The sequence below is a fragment of the Microcaecilia unicolor genome, chromosome 4 (genome assembly GCF_901765095.1).
Source record: "Microcaecilia unicolor chromosome 4, aMicUni1.1, whole genome shotgun sequence".
Taxonomy (NCBI): Eukaryota; Metazoa; Chordata; class Amphibia; order Gymnophiona; family Siphonopidae; genus Microcaecilia; species Microcaecilia unicolor.
The window spans coordinates 65866380-65884929 of record NC_044034.1 but is presented as its reverse complement, the minus strand read 5'-3'; the positions used below and the strand labels follow the sequence as shown (position 1 = coordinate 65884929).

At 47.5% G+C, this 18550-nt stretch overlaps 1 protein-coding gene across 2 annotated transcripts in view; it reads left to right on the top strand.

Moving 5' to 3' along the window:
* Window positions 1-729: 729 nt before the first annotated feature.
* Window positions 730-18550, top strand: part of MICU2 (mitochondrial calcium uptake 2) — a 505490-nt gene continuing 487669 nt past the window's right edge. For both annotated transcript variants that reach the window (XM_030200306.1, XM_030200305.1), the window contains exon 1: window positions 730-966. The gene's annotated coding sequence lies outside the window, so the exon portion shown is untranslated. The remainder of the gene's footprint in view (window positions 967-18550) is intronic.

Sequence of the window (18550 nt, the reverse complement as noted above, 5' to 3'; positions counted from 1 at the left end):
TTGCTCTGCTTGTAAATCAGCAACTGGCAGAAAATTTTTGGGGAGAGGAAGGAGCACCAAAGCCATTCTTCCCCATCACCTGTGCTTTCTCTTCCAGTCACTTCCAGTCAGGAATTGGCTCTTTGGATTTCTGCCAGGTACATGTGAGCTGGATTGGCCACTGAAGCAGGATACTGGGCTAAATGGACCATTGATCTGACCCAGTATGACTATTCTTATGCTCTTTATTCCTTTGCTGGTTCTCCTCTGCAGTTAGAATCAGGCAGAGCCCCATTTATGGAAGCTTAAAAATGTATTTATAATAGGAGGAGAATCAATACTTGTTTGCCTAGGACCCAACAAAAAGTTAATACTGTCTTATTAAAACTGCAACTGTCTTTCATGTTAAGATACTATCCTTTTTACTTTAAATAGCAGACACTCCTCCACCCTTAGCTTTAGGGTTTGGGGGGGGGGGGGTCCGGTTATGGTTTGTGGAAATTAAAGTGGGCAATTCAACCTTGGGTATACTGTGAAGCAATGCCCTAGAAGTTAACATTGTAAAACTTATTCTATCAGACGTCAACCTACGGCACCAGGAGAAAGTGGAACTAAAGGACGGAAATTTCAAATGGGTGGGAAAAAGAACCGTTTTGTGACCGACAGTCCAGCACATCCTCTGAACGACATCACAGCGCGCCAGTCAGAGATGAGTCCGCGCGTTCATTTACTCTCGCGAGAGAAGCAGCTCATCAGCAGCCAGCAGTCACAGTCTGGTCACTTCCGTGAAGATGTTAGCTTGGCGGTTGGCAGTAAACGGGCTGAGGTGGGGGATAAGTGGGCTACGACCCCACGGGAGATCAGCCACTGGGTTGCTGCTTCTGTTTGGGGGGTGGCGTAGCATGGTACGGTGGCGGACGGGCCTGGAGGGAGCTGTGGAAGAGCGTGGACGGCGGTGACCGCCGGTTCTTCACAGTGTGGGCTCAGGTAAGGAACCTGACAGCTGCCATAAGGGAGGGGCGCGGAGTCTCGGACCTTTTCGACAACCAAACTTTCTTTCACTTGGTCTGTGTGAGTTTGTTCTGTACAGTTCAACACATGGAACAGTCCAGCGTGTGGGGTGTGTTTGTGAGGCGTGACATTAGTAGCTCCAAGACAAATGGAGAAGGGAAGGGCACCTGCGAGACGTCTGGTCCTTTAGGCTCCATAAAATACCCTATAGACATTTTGTTTCAATGCTCATTCTTCCCTAATTAGTGAACTCTGAGTCTGCTGTAAAGTTTGGAAACAGGAACGAAGAAGAAAATTTCCCAGGCAGTAGTTGCATGTGTTTGGGCTATTTGTTCATCTTAGTCTTCAGTGAAACTGTCTGTCATGATTTGGGCCAGGTATAAAGAATGCGCACCCTTTATATAAAAGCACTTCCTATCGTTTCTGGCACCCATTTTTTGAACGCTATTTATAGAATTCTCCCCCCCCCCCCCCATTCTACATTTTTAGTTAACTAAAAGTAAATCTACCATAATTATATTGAACTTGTACATGAAATAACCTTTCAAGGTGTGATTTCTTTGGAAAGCAAATCTCTCATGAATATATATTGTGGATGTCCTGAAAACCTGAATGGCTGGGGTACCTCCAGGACAAGGATTGGGAACCACTGAGCTAGTCATTACAATCCTTCAAATGGGAAAAAAAAAAAAGTCTTGGAACAATGTTATGATAAGCAAATTTTATTTTCAAAGTTAGCACAAAAATATTCTGCTGAAGGTGTTATTGCCATTCTCATGGCCATTCTCTTTATTTGTTGAAACATGGCCATTAACTACAAAATTTTTTTTTAAATACAGCCTGCTCTTATATTAAGAAATTGATGGGGTCTTTTACTAAGGCGCACTGGTGTTTTTAGTGCGCGCTAAATGTTAGAGACATCCATATATTCCTATGGACGTCTCTAACGTTATCATGTACTAAAACGCTAGCGCGCCTTTTATTAATTTGTACATTTGTACCCCACATTTTTCCACCTATTTGCAGGCTCAATGTGGCTTACATGGTACCGGAGAGGTGTTGATAGAATCCGGAGTAAAACAATACAAGTACTACGTTTGGTTGTGGTAGGAAAAGGTTCATGTGGTAGGAACCACATAAAGGTTCATGTGGTGGGACCACATAGAGGAAGACAAGAACAGATGAGCACTAGTAAAAGAGGCCCTGAACTTGGTTTGCCTGATTAATATATCCCCCCATTTACTAAACTGCGGCAATGCCAACATAGTCCATTTAAAGTGAATGGACTGTGTTGGCATTAGCGCAGCTTAGTAAACGGGGGATAGTTTGTAAAACTACTTAGAGCTAGAGTTTACAGTTTCTTGTAAGATGTTAGTGTATTATGGCATAATGTCCAGAGTACTACTACTACTACTACTTAACATTTCTAGAGTAACCAATTTATTTATAGCATTTGTATTCTGCATATTGCAATGTTGACTTACTACTGCCATTAGATTAAGTTGGCTGAATCTTTAATGTGATTATACTTGAAAAGCCAGTAGTTGTGAAAAATGTAAACCCAATCAAATGTAAACCCAATTTGTTGTTTCCAAAATGACTCAATGGCAAATATTTCTTGGGTGCCCTGGAAGGTGATCTGTGCTTTTATAGATCATAGTAGCCAATTAAAAAATAGGATAACATTCTCAAAATGTATATATTTATTTTGAGTTTTTGTATGACACCCATAGACAAAGTATCACTAAGGGCCCTGTTACTAAGGTGAGTTAATGTTTTTTAGCGTGCCATCCATGTAGGCGCCTATAAGGATATTGTAGGCACGTACATGGTTAGCATGCATACATGGTTAACATGCATTAAAAACGTTAATGCGCCTATAACGTTGCTTAGTAAACAGGGCCCTAAGAGTGGTTTTGTTTTCTGAGTGTATACCTAATGTGTCTCTGTTTAAAGGATGATTAAAGTTGTACAATTGAATTACTGTAACATGATATATTCATTGATATACTTTTCTTTGGTAGGCATTAAGCGGTTTACAATTACCAGTCATCCAAAAAATTTCCCCTTCTTTGTATGGTAATTTGATTAACTATAGAAGGATCCTATAAAATTCTTGTCTTTGGTACATAAAGAAAGAAGAGATTATTTCAAGATAGCTCAACATGGTTTGGACAAGCATGTTCTCAAATGACACACTATTAGGTTCCACAGGCCCTGGGAATATCCAAACAAGATTTAACATCTCAGTAACATCTGTGCAAGTCCTTTGGAATATTAACGAAAAATATTGCTAGTTTCAAATCGCACAAATACAAGTTTCAAGATTTGTAAAAAATCATATTTATTGTTAACAGATCATTGGAACTAGAGATACCTTTATTCAACAATGGCACCTTTTCTTCTGTAAGCTGCTTGGATGATAAATCGAACACATCGATATTGAACGTTCTGAGACTAGGTATTCCTTTGTGATGTTTCTGAACTGGCTCATCCCATATGCCAATTCTGAAATCTTCCTGACTGAATGCTATGGCTGTATTCTAAAATGATTTTTTGTAAGATTGATTAGAAATGCTTAAGACTTGTTTCAATATAGCCATCTCCTTGGTTTTACCCACTGAAGATTAAACATATCCCCAATTGTAATTTATCTCATCTTATTATAATTCTTGCATTTTAGTACTATTTTATTCCTAAATAGTTCCATCAGAAACTTTCAACAATTGCCTCACTTTTTGCAATTGTGATCTGCTCTGTAGCCAGGAAAGGCTGAATTGAAATATTAAATTATAAACCAGATAAAATGGTGGAAGCTGTAAGAACAGAAGTACTGACCATGTAGCAAACATGGATTAATGGGGGAAAGTAAATTTAGTAAATGGAAATCATAGCTTACCTTGCTATTAGTTTTGAAGATTTAACTTGCACAAAATCTGCTGGCTCCTCTTATTCAAATAAGTATCTTTTCTCCGAGGACAAGCAGGCTGCTTGTTCTCACTGATGGGTGACGTCCACGGCAGCCCCTCCAATCGGAATCTTTACTAGCAAAGTCCTTTGCTAGTCCTCGCGCGCCCGCGCGCACGCGCATGCGCGGCCGTCTTCCCGCCCGAAACCGGCTCGAGCCGGCCAGTCTTCTTTCGTCCGCACTCGGTACGGCTGTGTTTTGCCGTGTCGAGCCCCGGAGAGTCGACCTCGCGCGTCCGTTATTCAGATCGACGTGTTTTTTCTTCGGAAAAGGTTTAAATTCGTCGGAAAGTGCTCCGAAAACCCCCTTGGGTTTCGTTTGCCCCTTCCCGTACTTCCAGTCTTTGCCCCGGTAAGTTTTCTTTCGTCGTCGGGGTAGGCCTCTTTCGGCCCTCGGTCGAGATTTTTTTCTCCCTCAAAGTTTTGGTGCTCTAATTCGTCATTTCGGATTTTGACTTCGCCGGCGTGATTTTTCCGCCCATGACATCGAAGCCTTCCAGCGGCGTCAAGAAGTGCACCCAGTGCGCCCGGGTAATCTCGCTCACTGATAGGCACTCGTCGTGTCTTCAGTGTCTGGGGGCCGAGCACCGTCCTCAGAACTGTAGTCTGTGTTCCCTGTTACAAAGGCGGACTCAGGTAGCGAGATTGGCCCAGTGGAACGTTTTGTTCTCGGGCTCTTCGTCGGCATCGACACCAAGGTCATCGAGTGCATCGACGTCGTCAGCGTCCAGACCTTCATCCTCGGCCGCCAGTGCATCAAGGCATCGGCCCTCTGCATCGGCGCCGAGACATCGGATAGCTGCATCGACGTCGGTGGTACCGGGACCTCGTCTGCTGATGTCGTCGGACGGTGGTGCATCGTCAGGAGTGCAGGTGAGGGCTGTCCATTCCCCTGCTGGTGGCGGTGAGCCTTCGGGTGGGTCTCCCCCTACCCTGAGGGCTCCTGCGGTACAGCCCCCCCGAGATCGACCTCTTTCGACCTCGGCCCCGAGGAAGCGACGGCTGGATTCTACGTCCTCCTCGTCGGTGCCGGGGAGCTCCGGTGACATGCTTCGGAAGAAGTCGAAGAAGCATCGACACCAGTCTCCTCCCCGCGTTGGCACCGAGAGCTCTGGGTCGCCGAGGGAGTCGGCACCCAGCAGGCATCGGCACAGAGAGGACCGCTCACCCTCTGTTCAGGAGGTGTCGATGCGCTCCACTCTGGACAGCCCGGAACAGCCTCCACGCCCGGAACAGGTTCTGGACGTCGACGCCTGCATTGACCTCCATTGCCTTTCTCTGCAGCCGCTCTGAACGAGAGCCTCCGGGCCGTTCTCCCAGAGATTCTGGGAGAGCTGTTGCGCCCTACCCCTCCCGGTACCGGGCGGTGCTTGCGCCTCCGGTACCGTCGAGCGTGGCGCCGGCTGGCCCATGGCCCGGGGTGAGGTCCTCGACGTCGGTACCGCGTGCGGTGCCGGCTGCGGCCACCTCCCAGGAAGGCTCCCCGACTACGTCGGCGGAGGGAGCTTCGCCGATGCGGGCGAGGGAGTCTACCTCTCGACGCCCCCATCGTGGACGTGGCTCCACTGAGTCGAGCCGGGCGAGGTTGCAGACACAGGTTCGTGAACTTGTGTCTGACACCGAAGGTGAGGCCTCGTGGGAAGAAGAGGAAGACCCCAGATATTTCTCTGACGAGGAGTCTGAGGGTCTTCCTTCTGATCCCACTCCCTCCCCTGAAAGACAGCTTTCTCCTCCTGAGAGTCTGTCTTTCGCTTCCTTTGTCCGGGAGATGTCTACGGCCATCCCCTTCCCGGTGGTTGTGGAGGACGAGCCCAGGGCTGAAATGTTTGAGCTCCTGGACTATCCTTCTCCACCTAAGGAAGCGTCCACTGTTCCCTTGCACCATGTCCTGAAAAAGACATTGCTTGCGAACTGGACCAAGCCATTAAGTAATCCCCACATCCCCAAGAAGATCGAGTCCCAGTACCGGATCCATGGGGACCCAGAGCTGATGCGCACCCAGTTGCCTCACGACTCTGGAGTTGTGGATCTGGCCCTAAAGAAGGCTAAGAGTTCTAGGGAGCATGCTTCGGCGCCCCCGGGCAAAGACTCTAGAACCTTAGACTCCTTTGGGAGGAAGGCCTACCATTCCTCTATGCTCGTGGCCAAAATCCAGTCTTACCAGCTCTACACGAGCATACACATGCGGAACAATGTGCGGCAGTTGGCGGGCTTGGTTGATGCGCTCCCCCCTGAGCAAGCCAAGCCTTTTCAGGAGGTGGTCAGGCAGCTGAAGGCGTGCAGAAATTCCTGGCCAGAGGGGTGTATGACACCTTTGATGTTGCGTCCAGGGCCGCTGCTCAAGGTGTGGTGATGCGCAGGCTCTCATGGCTGCGTGCCTCCAACCTGGAGAATAGACTCCAGCAGCGGATTGCGGACTCGCCTTGCCGTGCGGACAATATTTTTGGAGAGAAGGTCGAACAGGTGGTAGAGCATCTCCACCAGCGGGATACCGCATTCGACAAGTTCTCCCGCCGGCAGCCTTCAGCATCTACCTCTACAGGTAGAAGATTTTTTGGGGGAAGGAGGACTGTTCCCTACTCTTCTGGCAAGCGTAGGTACAATCCTCCTTCTCGACAGCCTGCGGCCCAGGCTAAGCCCCAGCGCGCTCGCTCTCGTCAGCAGCGTGCGCCTCAGCAAGGCCCCGCGGCTCCCCAGCAAAAGCAAGGGGCGAGCTTTTGACTGGCTCCAGCAGAGCATAGCCGACATACAAGTGTCAGTGCCGGGCGACCTGCCGGTCGGGGGGAGGTTGAAAGCTTTCACCAAAGGTGGCCTCTCATAACCTCCGATCAGTGGGTTCTCCAAATAGTCCGGCAAGGATACACCCTCAATTTGGCCTCAAAACCTCCAAATTGTCCACCGGGAGCTCAGTCTTACAGCTTCCAGCACAAGCAGGTACTTGCAGAGGAACTCTCCGCCCTTCTCAGCGCCAATGCGGTCGAGCCCGTGCCATCCGGGCAAGAAGGGCTGGGATTCTATTCCAGGTACTTCCTTGTGGAAAAGAAAACAGGGGGGATGCGTCCCATCCTAGACCTAAGGGCCCTGAACAATATCTGGTCAAAGAAAAGTTCAGGATGCTTTCCCTGGGCACCCTACTTCCCATGATTCAGGAAAACGATTGGCTATGCTCTCTGGACTTGAAGGATGCCTACACACACATCCCGATACTGCCAGCTCACAGACAGTATCTGCGATTTCAGCTGGGCACACGTCACTTACAGTACTGTGTGCTACCCTTTGGGCTCGCCTCTGCGCCCAGGGTGTTCACAAATTGCTTGGCTGTAGTAGCAGCAGCACTTCGCAGGCTGGGGGTGCACGTGTTCCCATATCTCGACGATTGGCTGGTGAAGAACACGTCCAAGGCAGGAGCCCTGCAGTCCATGCAGATGACTATTCGCCTCCTGGAGCTGCTGGGGTTTGTGATAAATTACCCAAAGTCCCACCTTCTCCCGGCGCAGAGACTCAAATTCATAGGAGCTCTACTGGATTCTCGGACGGCTCGCGCCTATCTCCCAGAGGCGAGAGCCAACAACTTGTTGTCCCTCGTCTCGCGGGTGCGAGCGTCCCAGCAGATCACGGCTCGGCAGATGTGAGATTGCTGGGCCACATGGCCTCCACAGTTCATGTGACTCCCATGGCCCGCCTTCACATGAGATCTGCTCAATGGACCCTAGCTTCCCAGTGGTTTCAGGCTGCTGGGGATCTAGAAGACGTGATCCACCTGTCCACGAGTTTTCTCGAATCCCTGTATTGGTGGACGATTTGGTCCAATTTGACTCTGGGACGTCCTTTCCAAATTCCTCAGCCACAAAAAGTGCTGACCACGGATGCGTCTCTCCTGGGATGGGGAGCTCATGTCGATGGGCTTCACACCCAAGGAAGCTGGTCCCTCCAGGAACGCGATCTACAGATCAATCTTCTGGAGTTGCGAGCGATCTGGAACGCTCTGAAGGCTTTCAGAGATCGGCTGTCCCACCAAATTATCCAAATTCAGACAGACAACCAGGTTGCCATGTACTATGTCAACAAGCAGGGGGGCACCGGATCTCGCCCCCTGTGTCAGGAAGCCGTCAGCATGTGGCTCTGGGCTCGCCGTCAAGGCATGATGCTCCAAGCCACATATCTGGCAGGCGTAAACAACAGTCTGGCCGACAGACTGAGCAGGATTATGCAACCTCACGAGTGGTCGCTCAACTCCCGAGTGGTGCGCCAGATCTTCCAAGCGTGGGGCACCCCCTTGGTGGATCTCTTCGCATCTCGAGCAAACCACAAAGTCCCTCAGTTCTGTTCCAGGCTTCAGGCCCCCGGCAGACTGGCATCGGATGCCTTCCTCCTGGATTGGGGGGAGGGCCTGCTGTATGCTTATCCTCCCATTCCTCTGGTGGGGAAGACTTTGTTGAAACTCAAGCAAGACCGAGGCACCATGATTCTGATTGCTCCTTTTGGCCGCGTCAGATCTGGTTCCCTCTTCTTCTGGAGTTATCCTCAGAAGAACCGTGGAGATTGGAGTGTTTCCCGACCCTCATCACACAGGACGAAGGGGCGCTTCTGCATCCCAGCCTCCGGTCCCTGGCTCTCACGGCCTGGATGTTGAGAGCGTAGACTTTGCCTCTTTGGGTCTGTCAGAGGGTGTCTCCCGCATCTTGCTTGCTTCCAGGAAAGATTCCACTAAGAGGAGTTACTTCTTTCTATGGAGGAGGTTTGCCGTCTGGTGTGACAGCAAGGCCCTAGATCCTCGCTCTTGTCCTACACAGACCCTGCTTGAATACCTTCTGCACTTGTCTGAGTCTGGTCTCAAGACCAACTCTGTAAGAGTTCACCTTAGTGCAATCAGTGCATACCATTACCGTGTGGAAGGTAAGCCGATCTCAGGACAGCCTTTAGTTGTTCGCTTCATGAGAGGTTTGCTTTTGTCAAAGCCCCCTGTCAAGCCTCCTACAGTGTCATGGGATCTCAATGTCGTTCTCACCCAGCTGATGAACCTCCTTTTGAGCCACTGAATTCCTGCCATCCGAAGTACTTGACCTGGAAGGTCATTTTCTTGGTGGCAGTTACTTCAGCTCGTAGAGTCAGTGAGCTTCAGGCCCTGGTAGCCCAGGCCCCTTACACCAAATTCATCATAACAGAGTAGTCCTCCGCACTCACCCTAAGTTCTTGCCAAAGGTCGTGTCGGAGTTCCATCTGAACCAGTCAATTGTCTTGCCAACATTCTTTCCCCGTCCTCATTCCTGCCCTGCTGAACGTCAGCTGCACACATTGGACTGCAAGAGAGCATTGGCCTTCTACCTGGAGCGGACACAGCCCAACAGACAGTCCGCCCAATTGTTTGTTTCTTTTGATCCAATAGGAGGGGAGTGGCTGTAGGGAAACGCACCATATCCAATTGGCTAGCAGATTGCATTTCCTTCACTTACGCCCAGGCGGGGCTGGCTCTTGAAGGTCATGTCACGGCTCATAATGTTAGAGCCATGGCTGCGTCGGTAGCCCACTTGAAGTCAGCCTCCATTGAAGAAATTGCAAAGCTGCGACGTGGTCATCTGTCCACACATTCACATCTCATTACTGCCTGCAGCAGGATACCCGACGCGACAGTCGGTTCGGGGCAGTCAGTTCTTCAGAACCTGTTTGGGCTTTAGGATCCAACTCCACCCCCCGAGGGCCCTGTTTGTTCTGTTCCAGGCTGCACTCTCAGTTAGTTGGTAAATTTTTTAGGTCAATCTCAGTTATGTCCTCGCCGTTGCGAGGCCCAATTGACCATGGTTGTGTTTTGAGTGAGCCTGGGGGCTAGGGATACCCCATCAGTGAGAACAAGCAGCCTGCTTGTCCTCGGAGAGAAAGCGAATGCTACATACCTGTAGAAGGTATTCTCCGAGGACAGCAGGCTGATTGTTCTCACCAAACCCGCCCGCCTCCCCTTTGGAGTTGTGTCTTCCCTTGTATCTCTTTTGCTACATACGAGACTGGCCGGCTCGAGCCGGTTTCGGCGGGGAAGACGGCCGCGCATGCGCGCGAGGACTAGCAAAGGACTTTGCTAGTAAAGATTCCGATTGGAGGGGCTGCCGTGGACGTCACCCATCAGTGAGAACAATCAGCCTGCTGTCCTCGGAGAATACCTTCTACAGGTATGTAGCATTCGCTTTCAGAAGGCATTAGACAAAGTACCTCATGAGACTCCTGAGGAAATTGTAAGAAGTCTTGGGATTGGAGGTAGATTTCTGTTGTGGATTGGTAACTGCTTTAAAGACTTGGACATAGAGTAGGCCTAAATCGCCAGCTTTCCTAATGGGGAGATGAACATTGAGCACAGTACAGGTTCCGGAGATATTCCACTATTCAACTTATTCATTAATGATCTAGAGGAAGCAATAAATGATGTAATTGAATAATGTGTATTATGCAAATTTCTTAAGTAGTTTTAAAAATTAGTAGACTTGAGAATTGTAGGGGTGCCTTGCAAAACTGGGGAACAGAGAAGTTCTGAGAGAGGACATAAGAGTAACCATACTGGGCCAGACCAGTGGTCCATCTAGCTCAGTATTCTGTTTTCCAAACAGTGGCCAAGTCAGGTCACAAGTACCTGGCAGAAACCCAAATCGTGGCAACCTTTCTCTGTGTACATGAAAATTATTTTGCTCAGTGTTTGGTGATTTAAAGATTGGGAATAAAAGAGAAATTGTAGGTTTATTAATAAGACAGTTTGAATTTAAAAAGCTGACTTCATTAACTAGTTTCCATGATGTAAAACCCTTTTCCCCATAGTTTTAAATTTGAACTTTCTGTCAGAGGTAGAAACTTAACTGGCACTGCCTACAGCATTAACATCCTGTAGAGGGCACAGCAGGGCCTAGTTCAGTCTTCATGCCCACCCCTAAAACATCTCATCATTTATAGTCAGTTATACTAATTAGGATAACAAGAAAGGGGAGAGTTTTCATACAAAGTTTTAATTACATTTCATTACTTTCTGAGAAAGCAAACACTAAATAAATCACACAATATACTGTACCATATAATCTTATATTTTTATTTATTTATTTGTGGCATTATAACCCGCTGTTTCCAGCTCAATAGCAGGTTCAGTGCGGCCTTACAAAGTATGGTACATAGTATCACAGAGATAATACAAAGTATGGTACATAGTATCATGGAGATAACACAGTTAAAAAGAGTGGACAATAGTATGAGATTGGGGAAGGAATTGGAGTGTGGGTTTAGGTTGTGGTGTGGGTTAGGTACGAGACTTTGTAGGGTCGTTTGGGTAGGCTTGTTTGAATAGGTAAGTCTTCAGCAGCTTTCGGAAGGGTAGGTGTTCGCTGGTTTTTCAGATATGTTGAGGTAAGGCATTCCAGAGTTGGCTGCCTATGACAGAGAAGTTGGATGCATAATAGGTTTTGTATTTGAGGCCTTTACAGTTGGAAGATGAAGGTTGAGATATGTTCCAGAAGAGGTTGGATTGGTTCCTGGCTGGAAGATAGCTCAGGTTGGACATGTAGCTTGGAGATTCGCCATTGACAATCTTGTGGATCATAGTGTGGGCTTTGAAGTTTATTCGTTCCTTGATAGGGAGCCAGTGTAGCTTTTCTCGAAGTGGTGTTGTGCTTTTGAATCATAATTTGCCAAAAATAAGTCTAGCTGCTGTGTTTTGGGCAGTTTGGCGTTGTTTCATGATTTGGGCTTTGCAGCCGATGAAGATACTGTTGCAGTAGTCGGCATGGGTAAGTACTGTGGATTGCACTAGGTTGCGGAAAGTTTTCTGTGGGAGGAATGGTTTCACTCTTTCAGTACCCACATTATGTTGAACATCATCTTCGTCGTGGCTTTTGCATGAGTATCTAAGGTAAGTGTTTGTGTAATGTTACTCATAGGATTTTTAGATGTCAGATATGGGATTGTAATGTCTAGGGTTGTTCAGGGTAGTTGGGAGCAGGGTTAGAGTGTTGTGATGAAAGGATTAGACATTGAGTTTTTTCTTTGTTCAATTTCATTCTTGAAAGCGTTGGCCCAGGATGTTAGGATGTTCATGGCAGTGATTATTTTATCGAGATTTGTGTGAGGTTGGATTGGAAGGGAATGAATATTGTGACATCATCAGCGTAGATGAAGGGGTTTAGGTCAGATTTAGATAGGTATTTGGCCAGAGGAATCATCATGAGGTTGAAGAGGATCGGGGATAGGGGTGAGCCTTGGGGACTCCACATTTGATGGCCACGTAGGCGATATTGAAAATGTTGATTTGACTTGATAAGATCTGGTGGTGATGAAACTTTTTATCCATTTAATGATGTTTTCCGCCGATCCCTATTTTGTCAGTAATTTTGTGAAAATTTCATGGTCTACCATGTCAAATGCACTGGATAGGTCAAACTGCAGAAGAAGTATTTTGTTGCCAATTGAAATTTCTTGTTTGACTTGGATACCAGGGTGAGTAATACTGTTTCCTTGCTGTGTGCAGGTCGAAACCCGATTATGATTCATGTAGTATGGAGAACTTTTGTATGAATTCGTTAAGTTGGAAGGTTACTCTATTTTCCATCAGTTTGGTTATAAGTGGGATGGAGGCCACAGGTCGATAGTGGTGATGTCATTCGCTGGTTTCTTGGGTTTTTCGGTATTAGTCTAATATCCCTAGTACCTTAAGTTTTAATTAAACAACTCATAATATTAAGATGCCAGACAGTCTAGCAATGAGATGGGTGTTATCCATTCTGTTGCATTGAATGGTTATATATATGTGCTCGATGCAAAGAGCTCCTAAATCTGAGAGAACGAGTCCGTTCTCTTGAGGCTAGAGTAACAGACTTGGAGTAGCTGAGGGAGACAGAGGGGTACATAGAGGAGACCTAGAGGGATATTGTAGAGAAGTTTAATCTCCAGTCTGGCAGCCCCTGTGCTGCTTTGGAGGAGGCAGTTCACCTAAAAGGAGTGCCTCACCCTAGTGAAGTAGTAAGTCTTTCTGTAGGCAGGAACCTGCCCACTAGCAGATGCAATATCCTCTTCACCGATGATGTGTCTCCAGGATCTTCTGCCCAGGAGAGAAGGGTTGGGACAGCTGTTGTAATTGGTGATTTGATCATTAGGCATATAAATAACTGGGTGGCTGATGGCTGTGAGGATCGCTGGTTACTTGCTTGCCTGGTGCAAAGGTAGTGGACTTCACGTGTCACCTAGATCGGATTTTAGACAGCGCTGAGGAGGAGCCAGCTGTCTGGGTACATGTGGGATGGAGGTTCTGGAAGCCAAATTTAAACTCTTAGGTCCAGATGCTCAAAACTCCAGTGCTGTACCAAAACAGTGCCAGAAATACTGCCACTACAGCACGGCAAATAACTTCCCAATGCTCAGCGTTAATGGCATGCACATTTTATGATCGCTGTTAGTACTGAACATTGGGAAGTAAGGAGAGGGATATGTGCCCAGCACATGTGCACAAAAGAGAGCCCTGGATGGCCAGGAGGAGGAGTCACCAGTGCAGCAGCCCCGATACGAGGGTAAGGGTAAGTACCTTGTGGCAGGAAAATAGTACAGTTCCCTCTAATGTCTATATAGCAGCTAATACCCAACCCCACTCCCACCCATCTACTATAATAAAACTCACCCTCAACGTTCTGAGGACACTGACGTCAGTGAAGCCAAGCTCTGACTTCCTTCAAAAAGGTTCGAAGGTTCGTGGTGGTGAAGCCACCAAATCGCTCCGGGGCCCCGCCCTCGAGGGCGGAGCAATGGCAGAACAACGAAGGGTTGGCAGGGAGGGAGGCAGGGAGGTGGGGGTGGGAAATCGCTCCGGGCCCCGCCCTTGAGGGCGGAGCAATGGCAGAACAACGAAGGGGTTGGCAGGGAGGGAGGCAGGGAGGCGGGGATGGGTGGGAAATCACTCCGGACCCCCGCCCTCGCGTCTAACGTCATGACGGGGGTGGAGCAATGCCAGAACAACGAAGGGGTTGGCCAGGGAGGGAGGAGGGTGTTGGCGACGAAAACCTTGCTAGCGCCCGTTTCAATTTGCTCTGAAACGGGCTTCTTTTACTAGTCTTTTAATATTTGCTGTATATATTAGGAAATTTGGGAGAGATTTAAATTTAAAACCTAGGATCTTATCTGGCTTAAGCTCTGGCGCCATTTTGTAAAATGTTCGCTTAATTTTTTGTATCTTAAAGGCAACCTCATCCATTAAAGCATCTTCTAGCTTGCACGTAACGGTAGTCACCTTTCTTAAAAGAATTTCAGACCCATACCTTTTAGGCAAGAGTTCTGTATTTGCAAAGTCGCCTATTCAAAGTAATTTGCTAGGCTGCTTACCTAACGTCAGCTCGGAGCTGGCGTAAAATTCCCGTTGTAAGAGCGTCCTTGTTTGAGGCGCCTTTCTTTGAGCATTGTGCTGAATTGAAAATTACATAATTTAAATGCAATTAGCATGATATTTGCGTAATCTCTGTGCAGTTGTTTGTAGCTGTGGAGGAGCAGCGCAGACCTTTCTGATAGCGGTCTGCTATTGTTCCTGCGGCCTCTTCGGTAGTGCTATGAGGTCTCCTCCGGAGGGGAGAAGATTTCCTCTGCCTTTCGCGCTGTTAATTTGAAGGACGAACAGCCATTGCAGAATGAGAGGTTTGTGTGTGCGGGGGCAGACTCTCTCTATATTTTTTTTTTCTTTCAGCTGCTTTATGGTGAAGTGAGCTAGAGTGCAGACTACCATGTTTTGTGTTTGTCTGGAGTGGGAGGTACTCTCTCCTGTGGTTTCCCTTTCCTTGCATCGAAGCTGCCAGAATCTGATACAGTATGAGTGTAAATAAAAACTATCTCTGGTAAGGATTTTTTTTCTGACTACCAGATTCTGTATATGCAGGATAAAATAATTAATTTCTCTAGATTCTGGGTGTTGCAAGGACACAATATGCTGTTTTCTCCGACATCTAAATAGGGCACAGAAACTTCTCTGTGCTCTGTAGGTCTGTACTTCTTTACAGTTTGTATGGTGAATGGACAATATCTAATAGTTTTTTCTAGAATTGGAAATCTGCAAGGACATAACCTATTGGTTTTATACTAGTATAGTTTACTTGTTGAGGGTGTCTCGTTTGCCTGCCGAAAGCTGATTAATGCAGACACAAGTTATTTCTAATTTCTCTGGTCTCTATATAATGCCAGGGCATCTACTATAATAAAACTCACCCTCAACGTTCTGAAGTCACTCAGTCACTTCCTGAAGGGTTCATGGATTCATGGTGGTGAAGCCAGAACACTGACCATGTCTCTCTGCCCCACCCTCGCATGACGGACCAATCAGAAAAAACACCCTCAACATTCTGAAACACAAAGGACCATCACAACACCATTCCCAGGCAACACTAGGCAACGTAAGACGGACCAATCAGAGGAAACTACGTGACAATAAGGGAGGAGCATTCCCCAGCAGAATGGCTCATTATCTGTGCAGCACGGAGAGCACAGAACTACCGCTGGAACGAGAGAAGAATATTCCTGCTGTGGGTATGTGCAAAAATAGACCGGGGGGGGGGGAGAAATTTTTAAATGCCTAATGCCAGTACTGAAGAGTGCCAGAGGGCCCATAGCAAAGACTATATTTGGGATCGCTTGACATGGAGTCAGAGGAGCCGGAAAACAACGTACCCATCACCATCTGGGACGTGGGCGAACAGGACAAGCTGCGGCCCAGCTGGAAGGATTACCCGCGACCCAGCCAGCAGCAAACAGCGACCAAGGAAGGGGGAGGAGTGTTTCCCTACTCCTTCCCTGCCTAGGAATTGCTGGAGACTGGCTGCCAAACTAACGAAACAACCGCACACCAACGCACCACCTCCATCATTCAAAAGGCATCCACTCTTTCTTCAACAGAAATGCAAACTAATAATACAAAACAAAGAATACCCGTTTTCTCACGCAGCTACAGGTAACTCCCCACCCCCTTCCTCTTCCCCTTTTGCCAAAGCGGCCGTGCCCAACCATCCCCAGCCTCAGGCAAGCCGTCTCCCACCTCGGGGATTCCCAGAGCACCCGGAAAAAGATGGCGCAGCTTCCCGTAGCGCATGTTCCAGCATTCCCCTGCAGCCGGCCTGAAATGGACCGAACATACCAGATCACCACCTGATGGCCTGAGACCGTGCTCCTCTCCCTTCCGCCAACTTAAAACAACCATCCCCGTCCTCAGGCAAGCCGTCTCCCACCTCCAGGATGCCCAGAACCCCAGTCCAACGGAAAAAGACGGCGCTGCTTCCCACAGCACATTTCTCTTCCAGTGTTCCCCTACAGCAGCCCTGAAACGGCCCAAAAATACCGACAGACCAAGAACGTGCTCCTCTACCTTCCGCCCATCTAAAACAACACTGCTGCCTCAGCACAACACAAAAAAAAACCCCGGAAAAAACAATCCACCACTCAGCAAAGGCTGACCCCCCCTACAACCACATTTACATTTCACCAACAGAAAGACCCCCCTCCACAAACCTCCTTGACAGACAAAACCACACACACCCTCAAAGCCACACACCAATCCATCCCACTTTGCCAGCATAGCACAGCACATCCCCCAACCCCCCAAGCAAAAAAACAAACAAAAAAAAAAAGACACACATCAACAACCTGCACACACACCCCACCCTCACACAATCACACACACACACACACACACACACAAAAAAAAACCACATGCTAGCGCCCGTTTCATTGGTTTCGGAAACGGGCCTTTTTTACTAGTGATCTAATGTTTCTCTGCATGGTTCAGGTTTCTTTCCCTTTTGTATTCTTCTGGAATTTACACCCTTATTTATTTGAGGGTCTGTTTTTTTACAGTCTGTTTTATCCGCTGTGCTATGTTCTCTCTGGTATTCTAGGGTTCTAGATGTGTGCTAGCCCTGATAATCTCTGGGACTGTTACCTTTCGCCCATCTGTTCTGCTATTTGCTCATGCCTTTCAGGTTTGCAGCTAGTAGCTGCCCTGGTTCTGCTTGGTGGTTCAGCACATGCTTCTAGCCTTGCTCATGCAGGGTTTTTTTTTCCGGAGGGCTGTCTGACTGGTTTGGTATGACTAGTGAGTTGTGCTCTTTTAGTTAGAGCAACTTTTTGGGCACCTGTTTTTGTGGGCTCATCTCCCACTATTGTATATTATGGTGTGCTCTCTTGGAAGATCCTTACTGTTGGAAGACCTCCTTACTTTCTCTGGTCTGCTACATTAGGTGCTCATCTCCTCTCATCCCTCCTTACTTTCTCTGGTCTGCTACATTAGGTGCTCATCTCCTCTCATCCCTGAGTTAGGTAGCGAAGCACTATCTGTTGAACTGTTACGTTCCCCGTAGCCCAGTGGATGGTTTGGGGATGATTCTCCTATTCTGTCATGTTCTCTTAAGAAAAAAAAAAAAAGACTTTTACACTTTAGAAAAGGCACAACGTATGTCCACCGGAGATTGTGACAACATGTCAGTTTCTCATATTTTTCTGTTTCTGTGGGTCTATTCTCAGGGGGACCTTCTTTTAGCTTTGCAGAACCATATGGTTTTTTTCTCCTTCAATATTCCAGACGTCGAGAAATTTCTGTAATGTTTGTTACTTGCTGTTAAGTGTATTTTGCATTGACAGTTTTTTCTGTTCAAACGATCCTACTGAGGTCATACTTTACAGTTTGTTTCTCTGCATACCTGGTGTATCAGTGGTCTTTCCACAGCTGTTTGCAAGGAATTTATAACTGTCATTTCGAGCCAAAGCATTTTGTTTGTGGGCTCATGGTTTCTCTCCATACTTCATATATCAGTATCCTTTTCCCAGGTGTTGGCACAAGTTTTCTAGCTATCACAGCTTGCGTATATTGCCATTAGTGGATTTTGATTTACTTTCTCTTGCTTGTTTATTATCTTTCTCTCCTTTGTGATCTCTTTTCTCCTTGGTGACCTCATTTCTTTCACCATTTGAAGCAGCTAGCTGCCTTCTTGTTCTTCCTCTCTGAGATCCTCGAACTCTAAATTATTCAAAGGCTTGATGGTGCCTTTCTCAGCATGCCGTCTGCAGCCCTAACTATCTCCTATGGTGGTTATTGCATCCCGCGTGGCTTAGCATCGCCAGGGGTTGCTATCTTCAGCATTTCTCTTACATCCTTCCTCTGCTCTATTTAACCCTGTGTAGCTGAGATCCTACAGTTCGAGGATGGTGCACCAGGACTAACTGTTTCATCTCTCATTCCTTCAGTCAGACATGTTTTTAGCGGCTATTCTCGCACATTTGTCTTTTCCTCTGACTCCTATAAGTTTTCTGGTGGCTTCCTAATGAGTTGGGAACTCGCCAACATAAGATGTTAGGCATTTCTGCAGATTTCCTCCTGTTGGATTTGCAGAGTAGTCAGCTGTTTCTTTATCCTTTTCTGTGGAGGCTGATTGGCTTCCTGTATCTGTTATTTTCCAGGAGCTGGGAGTCTGAGGATGACTTTGCTCCTGAGATCTCAGTTGTTTTCCCTCCAGCAGCTCTATCGCTACTGAGCAGTTGTCGACATGGATGGAGTTCTGCCTAGCCCTCACACAGTCTTCCTTACTCGGTTATGCTTCCCATCTTGGCTGCT